The sequence below is a fragment of the Haliotis cracherodii genome, unplaced genomic scaffold, assembly GCF_022045235.1.
Source record: "Haliotis cracherodii isolate W230 unplaced genomic scaffold, xgHalCrac1.p SCAF_2, whole genome shotgun sequence".
Taxonomy (NCBI): domain Eukaryota; kingdom Metazoa; phylum Mollusca; class Gastropoda; order Lepetellida; family Haliotidae; genus Haliotis; species Haliotis cracherodii.
Genome location: NW_027266275.1, coordinates 26,696,073 through 26,723,928, shown reverse-complemented (window position 1 = coordinate 26,723,928; position 27,856 = coordinate 26,696,073). Strand labels below are relative to the sequence as shown.

At 37.5% G+C, this 27,856-nt stretch overlaps 1 pseudogene; it reads right to left on the bottom strand.

The window, feature by feature from the left end:
- Window positions 1-203: 203 nt before the first annotated feature.
- Window positions 204-27,856, bottom strand: LOC139467904 (transient receptor potential cation channel subfamily M member 5-like; annotated as a pseudogene).

Below are 27,856 nucleotides of genomic sequence, written 5' to 3'. Positions count from 1 at the left end.
CAATGTAACTTTCCTATCAACGATAGGTTACCTGACCTGAACATGTGGTACCACTGTGTCACGTTACACAAAAGGCCAAATGAAGCCTACTCAATTCTCACGTACACATGAAATCAAAGGTTTTCATTGTGTTTGTCAAGTTTTATTTCAACTTCACGCTTACGAGAGTCAGACATATAACTTTGTATTTCATCTGTCAGTTTATTTCTATAACTTGTACTAAAGCATCGTGCAGCAAATGAACAAATCAGATATTTTTTTACATCAAGCATTATTTACAGGATGACATGAGAAACATCAACACGCACGTCGAAATAAAATTAAAAATATAATAATAATATTAATAATAATAATAATAATAATAATAATAATGTACATTTATAAAGCGCTAGCATCCATGTAGAGAACATGCTCAAAGCGCTACATTCAAATGTCACTCTGGAAAGCTTTTTTAAACAAATGTGTCTTTAGTTTTGCTTTGAATGTCTGAAATGTTGAGGAAAGTCTACTCTCAAGTGGAAGATCATTCCATAACTTTGGGCAGCCACATTGAAAGTATTTAATCCATAGCTGGAAAGTCTATACTGAGGAACAGATAGCAGGTGTTGAATTGCTGATCGAAGAGTTCTTGGTGGATTATGAAGCTTGAGCAGAGTGGAGAGTGTAATTTCAACATTGACTTTTCTTGTCAGAATCAAGAGTGAGTTATGTAATTATTACTGAGGTTCACATGTCTATATCTCTGTAATCTAAATATACACAGTCAAATATCAACTGGAAATAAAACATAAGTAATTCTTACATACTTTAACTGGCGTATATGTCAAGCTTGGCTACTTAATTATGAAAATGTAAATTTTTCTATTATAACTATTCTAATGCAAAGCATGATCATGAAAACAGTACACATGTTGTGTGAGCTCTATGTATGGTAAACATCCTTGGTTATGGATATGGTTCGATTTTCTATTTGGACGTATCCCTTCACATAAAGGATGTAATTACTGTATTGACTAAACGATGCATTTTCCGCAACCACCAACGCAGATGAACCAAGCTCATACATATTCAATAAATGCGGTAAAACCCTTTCTATAATCACCAGAAATCATTAATAAGATATGAATAAACAGTGTTGCCTGTTGTTAAATAATGTTTGATGAGTAGGATACCAGCTTTGGTGCTCTTTAAATGAATAGTTTGAAAAGGGAATTGACAATCTGACTTCACAGAAATTGAAGACACTAGCTTGTTTTCATAGAATGCCAGAGAATATCAGCCTCGATGATCTGCAGAAACAGATTCCACTGGGCGTAAAAGGCAAAACAATAGCGTTGCAAAGCATATGACTGAATCACTTAAAATCAGTGGTAACACCAGGTGTTCGCGAAAAGGTGAGCATATCCTGCCCCACCAAGATCAATCCTTTGACTGCTCTGTTTGCATGTAGAATTCTGCGTTCGCTCTCTCGAATACATCTAGTGAATCTTCAAGTTGTTGCTCCCCTTCAGCGAATATATCATCATTGGATTCAATCTCACAATTAGCAGAAAGGTACTGATATGGGTCTTCGTAACCACTGACTGTGTCGTTAGATATGACAGTTCCACCCCCATCTGCAAAATGAATATATTGTGCAGCTTATCAATATTAGAAAAGATTTTAATACCATATTTCAATGACCATCTAGTTGTACCCATTGCAGCCGACATAATATTTACGCATACCATTGTGGGATTTGCACAACACATTCTCAGGTCAGCCATATCCATGTGATTAAGGATATATGTCTGCGTCAAGCTGATCAGGTAAGACTCTTATGTGGAGTAATGGCAGACAATCCTTCATTATTTTGACAAGTATATTTTTGATATAGCTACGTATCTCAAGTTAACATCTCGTTGGCAAGACAGCTTCCAAAACATATATCATATAACGGTGGACCTATGATTATTAGTAATAATGATCTGATTACCTTCATATGGATCACCATAACCCTCTTCATCATATGAAAATAAAGAAAAGTATTTAGATTCATAACACGATTGATTATTACAAGAAGACATTTATTGCATTTAATGAATCTCTGAAATAAATCAAAAGGTTCAAAGTGTCAGCAGACATCGAACGTATTAACGAATGGGCCGTTAAACCGTTAACATACACGCGTTGATGCAGAACGTTTCCTATCCAAAAACGAGATCAGTAATATTGCTGGGAATAGTTTCATACCTGGATCTTCTTCTATTTCATCCCAGATGTTTTCATAATAATAATATTCTGGAAGAGAAAGCGTATTACTTGCCATTACAAAACACTGACTACCATGTCCAAAGTACATGGAAATAAAGAAAAAAAAGAATCTGTATTTAACCATGAATTTAATTTGAACATAGAAACCGCACAATTACTGATATGTAATTCAGTAAGTGGAGTACAATTGAGCAAGTTTTAATTGGGTTGCGCTTTCAACTAGTACCACGTGCGAGTCTCATCAGGTCACAACTGATGAATGGACATGTTATAGTTACTTGATATCATGACAATTGGGGAATACCATGATGTCACAAGACCAAGGTGACAATCGACAAATAACTTACGCCTTTACATTTAACTTCGGCGCAATTCATGATTGAAATGTTGCTCATTTTGAAACAATGTAGGTTCATCATGAAAATAACTATACGTTACAACTTCATGTCTGTTAATCATTAATGGCCCGATGAGACTCGTATGTGGTACGAGTTGAAATCCCTTTGTAAGGTAGCTGCATGTTTGAGCATATCCTTAATAACCATTTTTTTAAACTGAGAGTATGCACTTCTACCTTCTGTGATATTCATTGCAACAGAGCTCTTAGATCTTTTACCCTATCAAGTATCCGTCTCTTAAATGATTGTAAATTTCTGAAATGTTTTCGTCGCTCTGTTTGTCATGTGATTATATATTTAAAATCTGAGAGCACTTTCATATGCAATTCGTCCTTTAAAGTTTGGTCACTGTCATGGTCATTACGTACCGTGACTTTCGCCATCCTGTTTATCTTCACCTTATGAGAGGAAATATGTATATTTCATATCAATATGTTAACGAAACAAAGACATTTGAAAAAAATGTAAAGCATATTGGAAAACTAAACATTTGAATGTAAAAGCCAACATTACACTCATCGTAGTTTTATAAGTTACATGTGACGTGCATCTAAACGAATGAAGTTTTGTACACTGTTATGAAGAAGATGAATGAATGGAAACTTAAACAAAGCAGTGCATGAAATTCGTGGTGCTAAACATGGTCATGTTACGCATAGATGCTCCTGATTGATCCGTGTTAAAGTCAGATGAACATACCATTCGTTATATGATATGAATGTAAAAGTTCAGACTTGCACGATTTGATATGAAATAGCATGGTTCGTCTTGATTGGGAAATACATTCGAAAACATCACATTTATTAAGCTGTACGAAGACATCAATAAAATCAATATCAACAGATTCCTTGACAAATATTAAAAAAAAGAAATAATTATTTGGCATTACAAAGATTGAGAGGAAAACGCGAATCATAGGCGCAATTAAGCCATTCTCTTTAATTGCTCGCCAAATATAAGGTAATTCTTGTTCTTAAATGAATTCAAAGCTGATCACAAGGATTGGAACGCCTCAGCGCATACCTTCAGCTATATACACGGGCATACACGATTCAATTATTGTTGTTTTTAATGGGTTTTGATTCATCCCACTTTCAACAGATTTTCAGTGATTCTCATGTTGGGTTAGATATGCCTTCACTAGGCGGCAATAATGCATCCGTTATGCAATAAATGATTCGTTCGAAATAATATAAGTTGCACAGTGTTATGAACGTCTGTTTGAAACGCGTTCCCGTTACTAAACGCATTTACGCAAAATAAAAGGGTTAGTACTATAAACACTGACGTATTGTGAACGGGTTCAATACTCTTTCAGACGTCACCTATATGATATCTATGTTTGCGCAATACTTTACATATAACGTCATGCTGCTTACCTGTTGTGTCTATATGCTGTCTAATTTCCCCGAAGATGGACACTATTATCCTCCTCCGGGCCTTTTCCTGCACAGGTAACAAAAGACACATAACAGAGATATTTCTAGATAACCCGAACTTGCTTCGTTAGATAAGCCGAACATTTAACACCTCACGCTCCGATTTTAAATTCAATTTAGCCCGGTTAAATCTGTAGGTAACCAAGCTCAACATAGAAAACACAGTGTGTTTCTCTCCAATCTACCATGACAAAATCTGACTCCAACTCATTGATGTTTCACGGAAATATATATTGACTCCAATGTTTTGAGTGGGTTGTGGGTCTGAATAAAATAAAACCCGATACTACCCTTTAAACAAACTAGGACGTTTTCGTATGATAACATATTGTTTGTTTACATCAATATACTGGCATATATGACAAGCACTGAAAGGGCGTAGCACAGATACATGACATTATACATGAACTTCGTTAACCAAAATGAAGGCAACCCTTGAAAGGTTTAGCCCTGCGTCACTATCATGACGTCACGCTCCTCACTATGACACAAAAATCAAGCACTCTGTTGTCCCTCAGACTTGAAAGAAACTAAGTTGAAAAGCGTTTTGGCACACGTACTTTGAATATTGTAGTAGCCTAGAGTTTGCATGTTGTAACCTATAATGTTTTTACAAGGTGTTTTTTGTGCAACCTCTGATTCACCAGAGTCGAGTATTTTCCTAATTTGCTGTATCCGTTTAATCCATGGCTATATATATTATTGACCTAAAATACAAATACATTTTAGGTTGGACCAAATATCTATTTTATAAGCCTGTATGGAAAACACATCTTGGTACTGAAGCATAACAGCAGTCATGACTTCACCAAACACAAAACCTGCCAAAGGGATCAATGTGCAATTAATAAAAAGGAAATTTATTTCTGCACTGATCGTGATAAGAAAATCCACTTTATAATCAATGTTTTCCTCAATTCTGATTCATGAACTACTTACGCTTGTCCTTTCTCTTTATGCATAGGATGCAAAACGTGAGTTTCTTTGCCAAACTTCCAAGTCTCCACAGGATCGAAAACGGTAAAGGAAGTGGCGGTTTTCTGTCATACTCAACCATTAAACGACACTTTTGCCAGGCCCATATTTCATCAGCTTTCTGTCTAACATCTTCAAAGATGTGGCTGAAAAAGAGGTTCAAAGACGTAGAATTGTTTGAATGATTCAAAGGGTGCAATATAGTGTCAGTATAGTTTTCGGGCTCATTTTTATTACTTAACTTTTTCAACTGTTCTACTTCAAGAATCTCATCGGGCACCTTACAGTATGAACATTAAGACATAAAGGAAAACTAATGCCCATGACATGAGCGATCACAGCATCAGTAATATAAAGGCTATTAAGGAATTTATATATAACATACTTGAAATGTCTCAATATATCGAGATTGATCAAAAACACAAAACAAAGAAGTGGAAGGCAAGTTCTGGTACTACGAGTATCATGAGTCATAGGGATTGCAAATGTAAGAGACACAACTCTTTCCATGATCTAAAGAAATCCATTGTACGATTCCGACTAAATCATAAGCATGTGTTCGCGAAAGGGTGAGGGTATCCTGACCCACTGTTCGCACTCGCGTGATTATTGCAATGTGGCCAATGGAACACCAGGTGACAGAAGTTTAACTCGCACACCAATACACATTTAACCAATGTATCATTATCAGTCCACAAGTAACCATGTCACAAACTGAAACGTTTGTGTGACAAAACAGATCTACCATGTGCCACACAAGGGACTTTCAGTGTGGTTACTAAAGTGCAAAAAATGTCAGTGACTAACGAATCTGATAGCTAGGTTGTTTGATGAGTAAATATGAGTCTTAACCGACCTATCGGTATCAACTTGTAAATAATACATACTTGAACAGTGCAATCACAATGTTCAAGAGCAAAACGTGCGTCATGATCATGTATACTGCGAGCATTAATGGCACCCATATTCTTCCAGCGTTAGGTATGCAGCTCCCATCGCATTTCTCGCCGACGCCTGGAAAATAAAAAATATATCACACAACTACACTTTCTGGTATTATTGGAATTGTTAGAGTTTCGTCTTATCATGCTTATTCAGTAACTGGACTTACAATCTGGTAGCGTCTACTTTCGTATTATCAGATGGTCACATTCATATTCCATTCAGTTCTCAGCGTAGTTTCTTCACCTTCGTTAATAAGGCGATGACAAACATTATGTCAAAATGGGAAGATCAATCTTCCAGAAACGTGGAATGACCATTCTGTTCATACTTAAACCAACATTTAACTAAAACATAACGATAATTATTTTACCAATAGGAATGAACAGTTATCAAGAGAAAACAAACACACCCTCGATTTCATCCAAAAAGAGCTCTCCGAATATCTGCCAAAATCCCTTGCCAAAGTCAAAGACGAACGATGGGCTGTCAAATATATTTCGGCCGGGTGGGTGAAGGATCGCTTCAGAGGCAACGGCATAGGAACATATGGCCACGAAGAAGATCACAAGGAAAGGGATGAGATCCGTAACCTGGATAGGTTGTGAGAGGGGTTTAATATGTACAATGTTTATTGAATTGTTTTATTTTGTTTGTTTGTTTGTTGTTTAACGCCGAACTCAGCAATATTCCAGCTTTATGACGGCGTTCTGTAAATAATCGAATCTGGACCAGACAATCCAGTTTCTGACCTCATGAGCATCGAACAACGCAACTGGGATTCGATGACATGCATCAACCAAGTCAGCGAGCCTGACCACCCGATCTCGTTTGTCGCCTCTTACGACAAGCATAGTCTCCTTTTACGGCAAGCATTGGTTGCTGAAGACCTATTCTACCCCGGATCTTCACGGGTCATTGAATTGTAACCCTTTGAATAAGATGTAACCCTTGGAATAAGACAGTATTACGTGGTCCACCGAAAACGTAATTAACATGTCAGGAGTATAATTAATCTAAAGTAATGAGTACTTTTGCCTAATATATGGCAAATCTTAGAATGAATGAAACGTAGCAATAAGGCATACTTTCAAGCGACTTGTTTTCACATAAATACAACGTGTATGCTTTACGTTGTTTTTGCATGAAGGACAATATTGATAATTTCAATACTGTGAATAGAGAAAAACAAATGTTAATTACACTAATGTCCATAAAAAGGTCACTTCGTGGCATCATCTCAACCGCCTATTGCCAAGAATTTAGGATCAAACCTGTTATCATTGTTAATCATTGTTAATTTGAATGATAACAGGATGCAAATGAAATTTAAAGAAAAAAACCCATTGACTAATGACTAAAGAGGGACTATGCTCCAAGCAAATATTGTTATTAGTGATGTGTCAAACTAAGACATTATCTATGTGTAATCAAGGCATTGAAGACCAGATAATCTGATACACATAATCAAATCAAATAAAGAGGGTTTTGAATAATTTGAAGCAAATTGTCAGATACTGACTTGCACGAGACTAGTCCCCCTTTAAGGACTTGCATTAAAAGAAAGTATTTTTCAAAACGTGATATAGTACCATTCTGAAGACCATGTACAGCATGGGTCCGATTGACTTGCTGGGCGTACAGGCTTGAAGCAATCTCCAGAAGAAGAACATGAAATTGATGCTGAGGCAAAGCCTCCCGTAACCAAACAGGTGCATTTCCTTGTACTCATTGAAAAACACAGGCAACATACGTAACGTGTACCCAATGATAAACCCAATAATACACAAGCTGTCAAGCATGTTCCATTTGTCCTGGTAATATATTTTAATGTGTTTGTTTAGCAACCACACTGCTGACTTGAGACGGTTCAAACACCCTGAGTTTGGTCCACGGTTCAAGGCTATGAATTCGTTTCTTTCTACTGCAAACTGCAAAACCTGCAACATATGAGATGACAAAATCGTAACCAAAGTTAATAACTTCGCAAGTAAATTATAGTACGATGAGAGACAACAAAAATTATGTCTATAATATCAATAAAACATATCATGTTGAATGTTGATTTTGCTTTGTGGCGCATTTTAATTTGTCTGCAATGCATTTTAAGTTTTTGAATGAATCTAGCAGAATAATTTTTGATTTGTTGTGACAACAAAGTCATGACAGGTACAAATATTTGACAACTGTTTATGCACCAATCAGAAGCCATGTAGGGTTGTAAAATATTGCAATAATTGGAATGTTAGAGTCAAAACCCTTTCCATATTCAAAAGAAATCTCTGCTGAAAAGAGTCGATTTATGATTCTGACTATATCATGACCATGTGTTTATGAATCACTATCAAATAGTAATGACTTATTGTGAGGAAGAAATACTGGTATACAATAAGCAAAATACTTACGGTTGTGTTCATTATTTATCAATGTATTATTGTATGGTTGTATTGTTTTCTAAGGAATATGTAAAAACACAAGCAAATATCAGATAGTAATCTTAAATTTCAGCACTAAATATTACATTGATATATACTTGTATAGCAACTTTGAATTAATTGATATTAGCTATAAGGACCAGAGTTCCCATGTACAATAAGAGCTATATCTTGACATTTTACTTGCTCAGATAAAATGGCCAAAGGAGAAATGGTTATGACATAATAGCAATGCTTATGATACTAGTTAAGTCGTTTATAGTATGAAGAAGGAAATACCAGTACCTGAATCATCTCTTCAAGAAGGAAGGCAGACATCCAGATAAGAAGAGGTATTTCCCACCTTCGCTTGTAGTCCTCCTCCAGCTTGTTCAACAGCAAGTGCGCATACAGGCCGAGGAATACACAGTACACGATCTGAAGTACAATTAAGCCAACACACTTTCAGTCCACAACAAACAAATGTACATATATGTTTTCGAAACTGAGGGTAATTGATGTTTTTTGGCTTCTTGGTCGGGTGAACGGTGAGTGATTAAGTGAGTTGATCAGGGAGTGAGTGCGTGAATGAGTGAGCATGCTTACACCTTTCATAAAATCCCCTAAACATGTGTATGGTGCTGAGAGATCATGGATTATAATCCTATACTAGCAGAAGTGGGATTGAAAGCTGATCCTGGTATGACGGAACATTGTATAACACCTTTTGTGTAACATCATATCAACTTAAATATTCTTCAATTTTGCCGAAACACATGTTGCGGTTTTTGGTTACAGTTGGAATGTCAATAAATGGATGTTGTTGATTCTTCATGTTATGTTTCTATTTGTACTCTGCGTAGTATTTTCATATTTGTCCCCCTTCTGAGTGGAAAGTCAGTTCACGATAAAGCCTAAACCACATATATATATTAGACTAACCAGATTCAAAATGACCTTGACAATTGGTGTACTGTAAAACCTTCCAAGTCGTCCGCAGATTCCGACCCTGGGCGAGCTGCAAAGTGCATATTTTTAACACATTAAATAATAAATAGAAGCGCCCATATATTGACATACTTTGTTTTACAACCAACAAATTAATGAACAACCTCCTTAGCAACAGAGAATATAAAAGAGACAAATAAATGTATAACCTTTCTCTTTCCACAGGGTCCGAACTGTATTTTCCTCCAATCGTTGTCGGGTTCGGAGTCTTCTTCAAGGGTTGTGTCCCGATGAGGATCCACATCAGAAAGGGAAGAATGGCGCAAACAACAATCTGAAAAAAACGAGACTTCTTTCTAACACTTATTTAAAATTGATAAAACATTGTAAATGTACCATATACAGTAATACACATATGCTATAATGCACTGATCTAGTAACTATTCACATTGAAAACATGCTTCTGTTAATTAGTATTCCCCTAAAAGAATGTCCAATTAGGATTATATTACTTACTCTCCGTATCCCAATTGCGTAGATCGAAGCTCATGATATCAATCACTGGATTGTCTGGTTCAGACTCGATTATTTTCAAACCGCCGTCATAGAGCTGGAATATTGCTGAGAAAAAAGAAACAACCTTACTCTCCATGTTGATGTTTTCTTTGGAATATCTCCCATCCACTTTGAGTACGTGTAGTATGCCATCCCTTCACTTATGAAGATGCTGTTATTCTGTTTTTCAAAGGCAAGGGCAAGAAAATCTATGTTCCAACAATTCGTTGATATGTTTCTCTCCACCAAATGAACAGTTTTCTCCTTGTCATCTCTGTAGCATGCATCCAGTGTCCCGGTGGCATGCGACCTATAGAATCTAGAACAAAAACATTTGTTACAATTATTAATCATCTCGTATTTAAGGAATCCTCATACGGTCGAATATAATTATCAAATCTATGGCAGAGGTGTTCCATTCCCAGTACCATGAGTGTGAAATAAAAGCTCATTATACATGCAGTACATGGAAAGTGAAGTTTATAATTACTATGACGACATGAATATGACTTACTTGGAACTTTCCTCTCTCAGAGCTTTCTTTTTGTTATTGAAAGTCCCTTGTGCAATAGTGTCCATGATAGTTCCTGCAGCCAGTGACGCGGTCACAAGATCCTTACAAACGTAAAAACACGTAAGATGAGAAAACTCGCGGTTCTCTAAATTTGTACTCGTTCCCATCCATACTATTCATATAAAATGTACTTTTTACTGATCTCCAAAATCTATCTTAACTATTTTAGAAAGGAATAGCGCTTGAAGTATTTTAAAAAACCAACACGATACAATGTAGAACATGTGGCCTTCAAAATGCAATTTTCATTACATACTCTCAAAGGATCGATGAATGTTACTCAAATGTTTCAAAGGGTATTGCATCTTGGAGATTCACATTTGTCACCTACCTTGCCCCGTTTCCAAAAGGCCAGGGCCAGAGAGTTCCTGTTTGAGAGGACTGCCCACACGAATAACCTTCGATACGCCTCCTCAACTTCCAAATCATCATCAATCTGGAAAAAAAACCCAAACATTCATAATCATAAGAAATCCATTGGACGATTCCGACTTTATCATGTGATTATCACTTTCAATAGTGATGATACCAGGTGTTCGTGAAAACGTGATCGGATTCTGCCCCATCAATTGCACCAATCATAAACACATGCAAAGACAAGGCATTCGTTACACAGGATCATATGAGACAGAGGTAATAGGGGAATGTAATTTGTCAACGAAGTATGATTATGAAACCAATATGTGTACAGCAAACACTAGTACATAGAAATAAAGTGAAATTCTCAGCAGGGGCAACACCTAATGTGTTTAAACACTTACATTGTGTTTCATGTGTCCATCGTCGATGAAACAGCTGAACGGCAGGTAGGCATATATAATTCTTCGCATCAAAACTGCAATGGGATCGTAGAGACGTTTCTCTGTTTCTGAGGCCTGATGACAAGAAAAAGAAAACTCTCTGGAATTACAGTGACTACCTTACATTACAAATTACTATTGTTTTCATGTGAATAAATATATATAGGCCTGTATTGTATGATGACCATGTGTTACGTCCACGCATTTTAACTAATCTTAATACGCCTGCAAATCTACATTTAAGTGCTCATAAACTTATGTGGAACAATAGCGTATGTCACATCTCAAGTCCCATTGATTTAGGCACTGAAAGGTTCCTGGTAGTTTTACGGCGATTATCACCCTGACGTGTAATGTGTCCAAGCCTTTCCACGCCTTTGACGGGATCTCCTGTAAGAAATATAACGAGAAAGTGAAATCACATGAGTCATGCAGAGCATGAGTTTTCTATTCAGTCTTATATCTATTGTGCATTTGTCACTCAACGTGATGACCATAGATATAACAGTTTTGTCTCTGTCTTTTAGAGGTTTGCCAATAGAAAATTAAAGCATATGTCATCTGAAGTTTACTGAGAAAACAATATGTTAAACGCCTGACTTCCTCATTGATATCATATGTGAAATTTGGAGATATGACCGTTAGAAGTATGCATCCATATGGGCACCAATTGTGGTCCCCTCCTTGCTGATCTGAAATTTGGCCAAGGAGTTTAGCTTCACCTTTAGATATATCGATAATCTAATATAGTTTAATAATGGTCAAACAGTCCATTCCACTAATCAACACACAAGAGCTAGAAATAGAATAAACGAGTGAAATATTTACCTCTATGTCAAAAGATTCAGTGTGACAAAACACCCTTCACCAGATTGTATGACAAGAGAGATTACTTCAGCTTTCCAATAGTCAACTTTTCGTTTATGTCCAGTGATATTCCAGCAGCTCTAGCCTGTAGTGTCACAACTTTTGAGGTACATTCAAGCATGTTTCTTCTACGTCATATGCTTCATTCTCAAAAAGTTGTTTGATCAGTTTTAAAACTTTCAAGGCCTCGATATACCTTCCGATATGTTTAATAGTAGACATTTGGATGTCTGATACAGTTCCCTAATTTGACTTGTACCATACGTTTAGTTCCCGTGTTTTTCAGGTGAACAATTTACTTGCCTTTGCATGTGTTTGTTACGATGCTATCGGTGGTGCATTATACGCTCACCTTTTGGTGAACACCTGGTATGAAAACTATTTGATAGTGATTCATAAATATTTGCTTATGGGGGCACGGATGGCCCAGTCGTCTAAAGGCGCCGCTGTTCGCTGTGTAGAGATATGTCTTTTGGGCAGGCCAGAAATATATGGTCGTTTGTTCGAATCCTGGTTCGCCCGAAATATGTTTCTAGGTTTGTCAGCACCATGCCCATGCTCATGAGTATAACCAAAGTGGTAAACGTCTGAGACCTGCATCATTTTGGGCTTTCCACCCACATGGAGCTGACACGCCGTGATATTACTGGAATATTGTTCAATTCACTCACTACATGTTTTGGTTATTGTAGGAATCGTACAATGGACTCTGCTATGAGCAGAGTTTTCTTATGATAATGGAAATGGCTTATCACTTTAATTTGTATTAGTTTTAATGAAGTAATGCTAATTTTGGGCGTGTAAATCGTATGTGTTTCGTAGGATGCGATCCCTACCTGTGTTGATGTCTCTAACTCTGTTGCCTCTTCATGACCACTTTCCTGTAAAATGAACATTTTGCTTGTAAATAGAAATGCTTTGCGCGAAATTGGCATTAAGTTGGCTGGTTGTTTAACGCCGCACTCAGCAATATGGCATTAAGTATTGAATATACCTGGATGCACCTTAAACGCCACTAAGTAGAAATTTGTAATGTGTCTTAAACAATGTAACATCTTTAGTCTTTAAATCCAAATAATATTTAAAAATCAGATTTAACTCATTAGTAGATCATTATCGTTACATCTGATCAACGCTTTCATTTCCATATTCGAGAAGATTCTACACACCTCATTTACAAAGCGAAATGCCTTCGACAGCTCAGTCTGGGCCTGAAATATGGATATCAAAATATTTTCACTTCACAATGTCCTATATCTGTCTAGAAACATCAAATATTCTGCAGGTCATGTGGTTTTACTCAATATGTAAAATATATATATTAGTACAAAGCTCATGAATGAGATAATATGAAACATAAAAATTACACCAAAATATTGTGAGGTACTTATCAAATATGTAAATGCGTTTTATATTTCTAGTGTTTCCACAACTTCATAAAAACATCGACATTTCCGATATATAACATATGTCTTAAGAATTACTTTCTATCATCCACGGTTTAATGATGCCTCTAAGTCGCACGTCTCACTTTGAACACACTCAAATTATTTCCTAGATGTTGATGGTTTTAATATATTTGTCTGAGGCCATCTGTATAGAGATCTTGACGTTCACGCAAGAGGTGTTCTTTCAATAGGGTAGGGCATGCTTACACATGTACCTGTTTCATAAACACCTGTGGGCATCATTTCTGAATTTTAATATGATTTGAGAGTCATTTTATAATGTATTTGTTGCACTACCTAATGGGTGAGTGAGTTGGGTTTAACGTCATTTTCAACGGTATTTCTGTTATGACACGGCATGTCAGGTTAATGTGGGAGGAAAGCGCGATGGGTATGGTGCTGACAAATCTAGTGAGTGAGTTGGGTTTAACGCCGCTTTTAACAGTATTCACGTTATGTCACGGTGTGTGGGTGGAAAGCCCGAAGTGATGCAGGTCTCAGACGTTTACCACATCGGTGAATCCCACGAGCACGTTATGGTGCTGACAAACCTAGATAAACATAATCGGGGCGAACCGGGATTCGAACCCACGATCATAGGTTTCTGGCGTGCCAAAGACCCGCAACTCGACACAGAGAATCGCGGCGCCTTAGTCGGCAGGGCCACCCGTGTCCCCTGCACTAATTAATTTGACAGACATTCCAGGTATTAATAGATACCCATATACATGTAGGTTGAGTGAGTGAGTATGGTTTTACGCCGCTTTTAGCAATTTTCCACCAATATCACGGCGGGAGACACCAGAAATGGGATTCACACATTGTACCCATGTCGGGAATCGCACCCGGGTTCTCGGCGTGACGAGCGAACGCTTTAACCACTAGGCTACCCGACAGCCCCTTTACCCATCTGGAAATGGACAATGGAACTACTACTATATTTTTAGCCCGGTGTAAAGGGACTTGTCTGCCAGTTCCTAAGGTCCTGGGACAGTGGTTTCAGGGATACATTGTTCTAACCGGAAATCCAGGCCTGGTATACATGCGACGAGGGCAATAAGTACAGAAGGCATGATCTGTCCTTTAACAATAGCCAGTGTCTGATAAGGGAACACAATCCGTGCAATATTTACATAATGATGAGATATATTAGTGTATCTCATGTTCAGGATGTACGGGATTTCCCGCAGCATCCCCGTGGTCTAGAGGTATCGTGAAGACGATTAAGGAGTCCAGAGAACTGACAGTAAGTTATGAGGTGAAACTTTGAGTTCGAATACCACAAGTGTGAAAATGAAAAGAACATACACATTTTTATTTGACTATAAATGCGCACTGAATGTTTCATGGTCTCATGTGTTATAAAATATGTCTTGCTTTTTCTGTAGTATAAAGGTCATAAAGAGCGATATTCACGCAAACCGCATTTCTCAACTACTTGTATATCGATACAATGGTGGAGAGGCAAGGTGTACAATAATTGGCCACCTATTTTACCCATGCCACTGACACGCAATATCAGAGAAAAGCGGCTCTTATTACTTGGGAAAAGTATATGCATAATATTGTGTGTATGCCAATGTTTTACATATGTATGCAATTGTTTATTTGTTCATCAATTCATTCATATGAAGAATTGTTTTGTGACACACTTATTGTTTTATCTATTGATTGAGCATGGTGCTTTTTAGATTCTACATCTTCGATGACCGATAAATTTACATTTAGATTTTGGAATTAGAATTATTATTATTCCCTGGATACTCCAATATCTTACCATGTTTTCATCATATACAAAGTGATTATCAGTAATAATGCACAAATGTAATTATACGCATATAATTTACATTATATACTGTTGAACATACCAAACTGAAGATAATAAATTACCTGACATTCTTTTAGGATCTTTGTAATCTTACTGGTTACTTGGGCCTTGGTCTGCAATAAGAAGAGGTTGACTTTGTGAATCTCCCTATCATGTTACGTCCTATAAATAAATCAAATGACTGGCTTAGCCCAACCGTCATTTGAAGCCATTTTGAAAAATAACAGGATAACCGTCCGTTATTAGGCTGAGGGTCGTAAGAGTAATGCGACCCTATTTAATCGATTCAGCACTTACCTGGTTCAACATTTTGTCAAATTAATTGAAATCAGATGATAATACTAACGCGTTGTTGATACCTACCGAGGAATCTTTGACAATGTCAACAACGGTCTTCTTCATATCTTCATCTGGCAGCTGTAACATATCCTCACACATGTATACATACTTTTCACAAACATATTCACATTATAAAACACAATAAGTAGATGCTGTTGGCGCTTTCATTTATACTGCCTAAGAAAGTCATAACCCCAAAATGATATTTTCAGTCTCTACATTGTCTCGCCCTCCCTCTTTTCAACATGTATGCAAATTATTCGTAATTCACAAGAAAACTATGCATAATTGTGAATACTGTGTATGCATAATAAATTCAAACATGTTCTGGTATATATGTACATTATTTGAACCAAATTTTCCTTATTTATTACCGGTAGTTTACATCAATCACACACATACCTGGAATATCCAAAGTTTGTTTAGTCTTTTGATGTCCATTGTCTACAACAACAAAATCAGGTACTGCAAGAATGTCTATTGAAACTCCTCACTTCATGATACAGATTTCTTATAAAAGAGCTTTGAAAAGCCATTCAGGTCTAAAAATGAAAACAATAATTGAAAACAGTATCCTTAATAAAAAAAAATCAACGATGGCTTCATACAGTGTTTCTTGGGAAAAGTACTGTAGAGTAGAAACTGTGTATAATTTAATGAAAAAATGTATTGTGGTTTACTCTTAAGATTAAATGGCATCTCTTTGGTTACATACAAACTTCAGGCAGTGGAGAAATCCGTAAAATCTCTTGAGGACCCCCTTTCTCTGAAAAATGGCATTGTTGGTGATAATATGAACATGACATGACGACGATGAATAATTGTACACACTCATAATGAGTAAACAAACCACATAGAAAACCCTCAAGAAGTATCATACGACAGAATGCTACATAAGGCCTTAGCCTTTAGAATGGAATCTTAAATGTACATAAAATCACATCAAGACAACAATGCTTTGTGTTTATTAAAATATAATGTCACGTGAATAGTAGGTTTGGCACTTAAACTTCCACCAATAAAGACATATTATATACATACCTCCCAACCTTTAAAGATGTACTCAACAATCAGTCTGAGTTCCATGTCATCCTAAACAGTAGAAAGAAATGCAGTGTATTTCCATTCTCTAATGTCTGCTTGAAAATCCAATTGATATTTCCTTTAGATCAGTACTAACACATTTAGTACGTTCATGACAAAAATTGCTTGGTTTTGTTGGATGACAGATACATTTAACTGAATGCTGTAAGAACACATATAGAAACGTTACCTTGGTTTCTGTGAACATCCGAGCAACATTCTTTGGAAGATCTGCAATTGTCTGAAAGATTCATAGAAATAGTCATTACAGCTACCTTTTGTGTGTGTTACACAGGGTACTGCTATATAAGTCATTCTTGTTATCCTCGCCTAGGTTAGTGATATTACTTACATTTTAAAAAATATAGCGTGTGTTAATAAATGAAAAGTGAGTTGAATATTCTACCTTGGAGTACAGTCCAGTGAGGTCGACACTCGTAATGTCAACGAGGCCATAATCAAGCAAGAACTCCACACACTCGGTCTTTTCGTGAACCATGGCTTCCACAAGGATTTCTTGGACTGTCTCAAAATCTGAGAAGAAAATAAATTAATAGTCTTTTTTGTCCAGGTTGTTCTCAATAGATAAGACCAATGTTGATATATCATGACGTCAATGTGGCATGTTATTTTCAATACATTGGAACAGTTGGAACATATGGGGCTAAATGCTCCACTGATAAAGTCTTTATTTGGAAATCTAGGATCTAGTTTTAAAGAAGATATCAGAAGATCGCTTGTTGGAAAAGTTTTTGCAAAATTCAACTTCTTGAGAAAACATAAGCAGACCCATACAGAAATAAAAATACAAAATCTTAAAACATCCCCATTTACAAAGGGGTGCTTAAATATAGCCCATAACATATTTCTTATGCACAGTTTGCAATATTTAGTTCAGAGCAAATGACAGTTTATGTTTCCAATACGTCAATCTTAACGTAAGACAACCTGTGACATTTTGGTGCATTCTTGTCTTTGAGTCGACAAATTTCTCAATTTTGTCCTTCGTGTGGCGGTTGTAGACAGGCGAAGGAAGGTATTCATCAACTAAGGCGATAAGGTCTTCGTTTGACTTGCCTGCAATCAAAGACTTTCCTTAACTTTATTTCAAAATAGTTAGTTGTTACTAGTCTATAAGACAAAATGGCACAACATATTTGTAACATGGCACTTTTATGTCTCATGTGGTGCATTTTATTCAGTCGCTGCAGCGACACATGGGGGATTTCATCAGGACCAGGTCATGACATCAAACATAGTTCAAGTTGAGTCCCGAATTTAAGGCTTCAGATCAGAACAATGATAGGATCCTGATCACTTGGTTTTCACTCATGGATGTGTCGCATCAAGATCAGTTAGGGGTATATAGACCAGCTTTACTTTAAACGGGACAAAGAACGCCTACGTTATTTGTTGGATAACACATAGAGAATGCATATATTTCAAAACTATCTGTTTGGGATCTGTATGGCGACAGCTACCTCTGTCTCGATTTGCTTTAAATGGAAAAACAATCTTATTATTTGTTTTTAACCTTGTCAAGGGGAGATGATCCCTTCTGGGAGTGTTGTAGTGTAACCTGTAATAAGGGGAGACAATTCCGGATGGACAAGCCCTTCCATTTTGTGTATGGTACAAGGGTCACTGTCATTTGTATATTTCTTGAAGGTGGCATCATGTTAAAAACCACTAAATTTGCAGTTGTCAGAATGTGCTTGAAGTATTTCTATACCAACGCTTTCTTTCCCGAGGGACCTGTTTGTCATAATCTTAAGTTCATGTCAATTAATAAACTTGTTACCGCCAACGTATCTATTGTATTACGTTATTTAAGTTGATAGCTATGGCAACAATTGGTAACCAGTAACAACAAAGGTTTAAAAGGGGTCCTTAAGTTTGCTGCTGTTATTTTTAGTATATGCTAGCATATGTTTACGTACTCTTAGTCATGGCGGAGATAATTCCCTGAAAGAGATTAAAGACCCCTTCAACAACTGTGATGAGATCTCTTCTAAGGAGGCACTGGATGACGATCTGGACATGCTCGTCAGTTGTGTCTCGCCCGCCAAACTGCTTCACGAGTCCCTCTTTTATTTTCTTCTTGATTGTGTCGTCAATAACGGTTCCATTGCTTGAAAACCATGACACCATATACATGATTACACTCCTATAAGTGATTATTAATCATAATAACACGTAGATGAACACAGCGCCAGCAATGAAGAGCATTGTGCATTTACTCATATATTAGCATTGTATGTGGTATAATAAGATTTTAACAAACGTTCTTTTATGGTGCGATATACATAGTTTGTATTACATAATTGCGTTGATATGATTATCCATACCCTCCACTGGTTCTTCCTCTCTTTCCATGAGCCATTGGTTTAGATTCTTCAAATGCAGTACAAATCACGTCAGCTATGCCCCCTCTTTCCTACAACACACTCATCCGATTTCAATATGTAATAATGGTCGTATTTCATTCAGAAAAGCAAGACAATATATTTCATTCTAATTTACCTTGATAATCACAACAGGGATATTTTCCTGGATGTGATTTTTTAGTCCTTCCAGATGACACAATTCTCCCCCATGTAGGATGGCTACTGCAGGAATGGTGCCAGAACCTGAAGATGACAAAAAGTCAAAATGGGCATTTTCAGACACATTTAGTGTAACGTACTTTGGTATCCATGTCTCCTTAAATGTTTCTGCAAGCAAAACATGTAAAATGTCAACCAAAGTCAGGATATGAACAAATTCAATAAACACATTGTCAAATATTTGAGACTCCAGAGATGACAGCAAAATATTTTCAAGAATAAATTCTCCCGAGTTGATACACCTTTAAGGTACATATCCTTACAGTGTCACGTTTTCGAAAATATACGTACCCATTTCCACTTCTGTCCCAGCCTCAGATGCTGCCAGACTTGCAACCAGTCTCGCGCGGAACGACATGGTGGACAAATCACAAAGATATGGCTGACGTGTTCCATTATCAACCAGAAACATGTGAGACACATTTGTCCCAATCTGTTTTGGTCCTGTAATCGCCTCTGTTCCTTGTTTGAGAAAGTACGTCATCTTCCTGTACCCATCCTCGTCCTCCTACACCATACCAGGTATACATTGATGTGGCAGTTATACAACATGTGGCCACATCTTGCACGTAAAACCATTGTCAAACTTGAAATGGTAAGGCAAACCTTGTTGTGAGATTAAACTATGTATTTTTAATATAAGATATTGGATATGACATGTAAATGATAGTTTTTATGCGTGGTTTGCATAGAACAAATAAGTTTTTGTAGAAAATATAAATTAGTTCAGCTACATTAAGCAAAAGGGCGATTACAGTGTCTTGCGCATACGTTTGTTTCATTAAGATCCCTGAATTCGGTAAAACTCTTGACATACCTGCATGCCTTTGAAAACATCATGGTCACCCAAGATACCCCAAGATGAACATCCTATGGATGTAATACGTTCCAGCGACCTTGCCCCAACAAGGTGCTCTGAGACTCCATTGTGTAAGCCGTCAGATACGATGCAGAGGTCTGTTGCGAATTCATACTCAGATAAATAAACACTCCTTAGTAGAACCAATAAAACAGAACTACCTTCAGTAATACAGTATATATGCTGTGCGCAAAAATTGTAAAAATTATATATCTTATACAATTACAAACTAATGAAATGATATTATTATAAATTAAAGGCGACAAGCCCCTTTCAATATTCATAAGAAATCCCTGCCAAAAGTAGAATCGATTGTATCATTCCGACTATGTCACGAGCATGTGTTTATGAATCAATATCAAATAGTAATGATGCCAGGTGTTCGCGGAAGAATTGGCAAGTGCAGACATGGTTTTAGAAATGTTTCGATGGCAGTTGAAGTGCCCAGAAACATCCTGTTGTGATCTTCAAACAGTGGCTTTATTAGAGTCAGCGTTTGACAGACACGCTCTGTTCAATGTCGTATGGTGCCCGGGCGGTGGGGTAGCCTTGGTGTTAAAGCTTTCGCTTGGGCCCGGGTTCGATTCTCCACATAGGGTAAAATATGCGAAGCCCATTTCGCCGTCTTATTGCTGGAATATTGCTAAAAAGCGGCGTAAAACTATACTCACTCTTTATGATGACGATTGAATACACCCACTATCAACTTGTAAAATCAATGACAAATGCATTTGCATTGTCAGCATGATCATACATGACATTCACGTGCATAATGCGTCGAGTGGGTCACGTGACTTACCGCAGCACGTGTGTAGGTGGTGCATTGGCCGTGCATTGGCCGTGCATTTGAGTTTGTGCTTGCTCCAGTGTTTTGTTCCCACAGATCCAAAAGATCAAATCCTAAGTTATAACGCAAAATTATATGCACAGTTTCTTTTGGTGTCTAGTATATTTATGAAAAACAAACCTGCTCTGTCCCATAGTTTCTTCAGTGCCCTTTTGACCACAGCCTTTGACAATCGTGTGAATAGTTCATCTTGTGTTCCCATCAGTGAGATTATCCACTTCGGCCTGCTAACGTTCCACACATTGAACAATAAAGATTTGATGTCCCCCATTGGCATATCTTCATCTACGCGCAAGAACTGCAATTTGGAATACAGACATAGTAAATAAGATAAGGTATCAACATTATATCATAACCAAAGTAACCATAGTTCAAAACATCATTGAACTTTTACAAAATCGTGAACATTACCTCCAATGCATGGCCCGATTCTTCTGTCGGAACCCTATTCGGGGCTTTGGCGAGGCTACTGTTATTTCCTGCCTCATCATTTGTACTCCTCACTAGTTGTTTGATAAGCAGTGTTCCATAGTATTCGGAAGGGTCCGTCGATGTATTGACTTCCTTCTTCCATTTCTTATTGTTGTCCTCTTCATCGTGTTCAGCTTTCAAGTGCCCACATACGCAACGTTCCTCATCTTCTTCTGTAAATCTGTAATAACGTTTACCGTTTGTGTACTCATGCACAGTATACTCCAGGTACTCCCTGTGAAGATGCAGGTTTGAATTAGTCAACATAATCAGCAGCCCGTGCTTGCCGTTAGAAGCGGCTAACGGGATCGGGTGGTCAAGTTTGCTGACTTGGTTGATACATGTAATCGTATGCCAATTGAGTAGATCGATGCCTCAAGGCGTCAATCACTGGATTGTCTATCCACAGACCGTTGTAAATAGCTGAAATGTTGCCGAGTGCGGCGTTAAACAACACACAACAAACAATATACTCAGTCGTGTTATTTAATTGATAAATACCAGCACTTATACTAGCTCAGATAGGTCGGTATTTAACTCACGTAGATATCTTTGTAATGATTTTGGTTCACATCTGTGCTGTACAATGAAATGCATTAAACCATCAAGTGACTGTTGCGGAGGGAGTAGTCCAGGACATCTGCCTTATTGTTCAGTGACATTAATATAATATTCCTTCTGAAATATTTCTGATAATGTAACTGTCCCTTAACAAGCATCCAAAGAGTTCACAGGAGGGTCATTGCTAGTGTATTATTCCCACCGAGTTACAATTTGTTCATGCATTCATTACCATGTCTCTATTTAAAGTCTACTCATGACTCGAGCTAAAAAATGCATCTGTGTTGTACTTCAAACTCTTTTTTTATGATCTAAATTGTATCACAGGGTTGGCAACTCTTGAACTCGTACATTTATGCATGAATGCGACGTGTAAATAACCACTATTTAGGTAGGGTCAAATACCTCGAATACACGGAACATTTCCTCTGTTGAACGTGTTTCTTGATCCATTCAGCATGCCGTTCATACCAGGGCACCTACAAAGATGATCAAAACATATCCCACCACTTACCATAATGATTGCTATATACTATTAGTTAGGTACATACTTTTAGAAATTGATTGAGATTTGTGCAATAGCATGTACATATTCTTTCGCACAAGATGACAAAGGGATGCAAACTCGTTGAGATTCCGGGTTAATAGTTTTTTGGTCCCCAGTAACCTATGCTTGTCTTCATAGAATTAATAGGCCACGTATATCAAATGTATATTGTGGTCAGGATCGGTGACTTGGTTTATTGCGTGCCATCGTTAACCGGAGGCGAGGGTGTTGCTCATAAGATGAACAACTGATTGGTTTGATCCAGACCCCATTCTTTTCAGGCCATCATGATAATGCTGAAATATTTCTGACTGTGGCGTATGGCAACAAAGACAACGATGTGATACATCGGTTTAGATGACTGCACTAGGAAGGTAGTATATCCACGAACGCAGGTGACGCAGCTGTACACAAGATATTAAAATCTATAACATCTGGACTGATACATTTATCCCACATGAACCTGTTTGAGTGTTCAGAACTTGTAAATGGCAATTTACACCGACGTTGGACCACATACCCTTTGACGGTTAAGGTTTGTATGGATATCCGAGTTGATATTATTAAGTTGTACTTACTTCGCTGTTCGATCGAATAAGTCTTCCTGTCACGTCAAATGTTAGGGCTGATAACAAATAAAAAATCAAATAGAAAATAACACAATTATGGTACAGTATATTATTAAGTTACATAGTTAGATAAAGGTACAATCAAAAGTCTTAATCTGATGTGTCCATTTAGTTTCTTTTAGCGAATAAAGTGTAAATATGCATACGAATAAATACACACGATGGACATAACTTCTTCTATATCCTTACAATTATAGAATATATGGTCATTAAAATTAATGCAAGTGGCCTCTTTTTCTTTTGTAATCTACAATGGCATAATAGACACTTTAGTAGAAAGAAATTCCGTGACATTCTTGGTGAGAATTGATTTTCAGCAACCTACATTCAACACAATCAAACTCTGTGAAGATTCGGGGTAGAATTGCTCTACATGATCAGTAACACCTGTGTGTGGAAAGAGGTGACCAACGGGATCGGGTGGTCAAGCTCGCTGACTTGGTTAATGCATGTCATCGTATCTCAATATCAATTGCGCAGATCGATGCTCATGCTGTTTATCACTGGATTTTCCAGACTCTATTATTTACAGACCGCCGTCATATAGCTGTAATATTGCTGCGTGCGGCTTCAAACAACAAACAAATATTAGAAAGAAAAAGTATTTCCTTCTGTTTGATTAACGTGCAAATTCACCAACAAACATGCCTGCTCTTACATCATGTGAATTAGTCTTCGGTTAAGTTAAAGAAAAATTGAAATTCGTAAAATGTTGTTCAGTTTTCGGCAGGCTGGCTTGAAAGCGTACAACTTAAATATTGATATTGACTAACTTCAACAACAGTAATCATACCATGTAAAGAGCCTGGCTTTGGGACCCAAACACCTCCACCAGGACGTGCTGAAACGAGTTATTAATACATGTATGTTGAATATGTGGTAGATGTCAGTTTCGGGGCCTATGACATAGCATTAGTCTTCCACGATGAAACCACAAGATGACCACAGGAGGACGTCATGAACTATCAATAACGAGTGTGTCTAGATATGGCACCATCTCAGAAAATCGGATTGTCGATGGATAACATGCCAATAATTAGAGTTTTATCTGAGTTCAACATATACAACAGACTACCTACAATGAATTACTTTCTCATTTGTCGTCATTGTGTAGGTAGATGAGTGAATGTTAGTCGGCTGTGTCAACTGTCTGACATAAAGTTGAAAACGATTGCTTGCAATGACTGCACTGAAACCTAAAACCAACATACTTGAAATATAACCTGTCCTTACCACGTTTGGGGGCGTCTTGAGACGAGTCTGCACCCTCTGGATCGGACATAGCGGCCATCAGTACCTTAACATTGATGTTATTAATAGAATGATATTGAGGAGGTGAGATGAAATGGGATTTAACGTCGCGTCCAAGATTGTTGCACTTATATAGCGAGGTGCTTGCACGTGTGTGTGTGTGTTTGGCTGCTTGTACTAGTCCGGACTGATGCCGATTTATTGTGCTGGCACACTGAGATACCATGCTGCAGTTTAACATGAATACCCCACTCAGACACAGTATACTGACTCCGAGCCGACCAGTCCTTGTTATAGCCCCTTAATGCCGAGCGCCAGACATCGTAACTTCTAACGTCTTTTGGTATGACGCGGCCGGGGATAGAACCCCGGACCTTCCGCTCTCCGGGCGGACGCTCTACCACTAGATCACGGAGGCGGTCTGATATTGAGAAGGGTTGGGTAGGTGGGATATAATTAGATGAAAGGAGACACAATAATGTGTTTTCTGAAGATAGTATTACTCTAGGTGTGCGTCGCCCCTGTGATATAGCTGGAATATCGCTGACTTCTATGATAACGTCACACAATCAGATTGATCATTGTAACCACCACATACCAATTATAGTAATTAAAATGTCACTACACCAAACCCACACTGGGGTACGCCATATTCATGCAGTTTTATGTGCCATGTGTATATTTCAAGAGTTCTGAAAATAATATCGTGTAAGTTAAAGACGTTAATTGTGGTCATGTTGGTGACTCCCTCGAACACGAGGTGTTGTCAGATGAATAATCATAATTGGACGGATCATATCAGTCAAGGGGAACAACTATGAATGTATACGTGTAGTTGCGGTCTCGTAGACGTTGTACGGGCCCTTACCGCGAGACCAATGATAATAAGTCGGATTTGAACCCACAACCCTTGTTTAGAACTCCTTATGTTCCAATTATGATGATAGAAAGAGAACATCGTATAACTCGCGACATATATTTTTCTCAGGTGTAGGGTGAAAACACATTTTAGATAATGCCATAAAGATATACGCCTTCTACTGACGAGACTATTAATCCTCAATGTGCTGTAGCCAATGAAACTATTGTTGTTCAAAATGAGGTTGCACCATATGTATCATACAGGTATTTTATTTTATGTTTACAGTCAGTTGGTTTATAAACTGGAAAAAATAAATGAATAAAAAATACATTTGACCTGATAGTGATTAATAAACACATGCTTTTCATTCATTCGGAATCGTACAATGGACTCTGCTTACGGTAGAGATTTCTTAGAATCTTTTGTCGTTTTTATTTTATATGATGTTATTGGGGGCTATGGGGGCAGAACATTGTTAGATATTCCTTTTTCGTTCATCAATGCATCATCAATAACATCAATGCACAATTAACTCATATAACGGCACATATATTTCATTCATGAATCCTTACCACATGATTACACTCCCCGTAGTTTGTAAACATAATGTAAAGGGTAGGCATTCGATCAAACGTCAAGCTCATCAGAGGTGAGGTGGAACAGGGTTTAACGCCGCGTCCAAGATTATTGCACTCACATAGCGACGTGCATGCACGTGTGTGTGTGTGTGTGTGTGTGTGTGTGTGTGTGTGTGTGTGCATCTGTATACCATATCATTTTCAGAGGTACATGTTGCTTTGTTGTCCAAGGCGTGGGCTCCAATCCCGTTCGCCTTGATTAAGTCTGTTCCAACCATGAACGCACTTGTTGGTTGTATCAAAGTGGTAAACGTCTAACACATGCAATGGTGTAACTGAAATACTGTTTAAAGCTGCGGTAAAATCAAATAATTCACTCAGTCATCCATATAATCTTATTTATGTTTCGTATGAAAGCTGGTTTATTCATCATGTGCATTTAAAGCATACCTATTCACATCGCTATATGGTGTTTGTATTATACCATGTGTCTGTGTCTGTTTGTGTATGTGTGGTGGGGGCGGGGTTAGGGTAGGGTGTGTATGTAGGGGAGTGATTGAAGTCGAGAGTATAGAATGTAGGTGTCGTGTTTCATTTGAACAAAGACAGCAAATGGACATGGGGTCCTTTGACAACGTCTTTCAAGACAGACTACAAAGCCTTGTTTACAACTAAGCAATAGGTTCATGTTACTGTTATGCTAAGAGATCTTACGGTGAGGGATTTCCCAGTGTACAATACTGGTAGTTGTTTAGCGTTGCGAAATTTATTTCGTAAATACGATTGTACACAATGTCATTCAACCTCCATAACCCGTTTAGTGACATTAAAAGTCTTGATTCAATGTAAAAACAACACTTTTAGTAAGTTTTATGTCTTAATAGATTTTTACTAAAACGCATCTATTTTCCTACCAGGCAAAGCCTTGTTCCATGTTGTTATATGACGCATTTGTTTTACCCTGCTCCGAACAGTAGTTCACAGATTGTGTCACAGTTCAATGTCACTGGTTAGAGTGATTTACTGACACTCCGTTTGGATAAGGTATAGCTTCTGAACGACTCAATTTCTGTACAGTTTTGAGTTACATACCACTAAGGAAATTTAGACTATTTCACATGCTGTAATCTATCTAATCTCAATTGAGCCATTGTACAACACAGCAATTCATTACGTAGTATTAGGACATTTAGAGCCTCTATCAATTAGACAGTTATCTCGTGGGTCGTATCGATTATCACATCCATAGTATACATCTATACTGTTAGTCGGTACTATTGTTATAGTGTGCCATTTGCTCTAGTATTCCTTAAAATACATTTTGATATTTGATTATTACAACTAACATACAGCTGTTAATATTACATAAAAAGAAAGGAGAGCTACGAGGCTCTTGTGCTCTTTCAATCGTTATCATCGGAACAAGCATGTGAAATTTCAGTTCATGTTGGTCCAGTGGTGTCTTCGGAGACGATGTATACAGATGTCGACGATGCCGGACATAAGGCCATGACAATAGCTCTAGCTCTCTCTCTCTCTCTCTCTCTCTCTCTCTCTCTCTCTCTCTCTCTCTCTCTCTCTCTCTCCGTCAACGTATATAGTGTTTGTTATTTGCATAAAGTTGTAGACAAGCCATATGACCATATAAAGGATTCAAAATAAACCGCATTAACTCACCTACATCTGGATTTGTTGTGGTAGATTCCCATGAATGTGAATGACTGGGTGAAATACGCCACGTAAATGTTGTAGTAAGAAATGCAAAGACGACCATGCATTCAA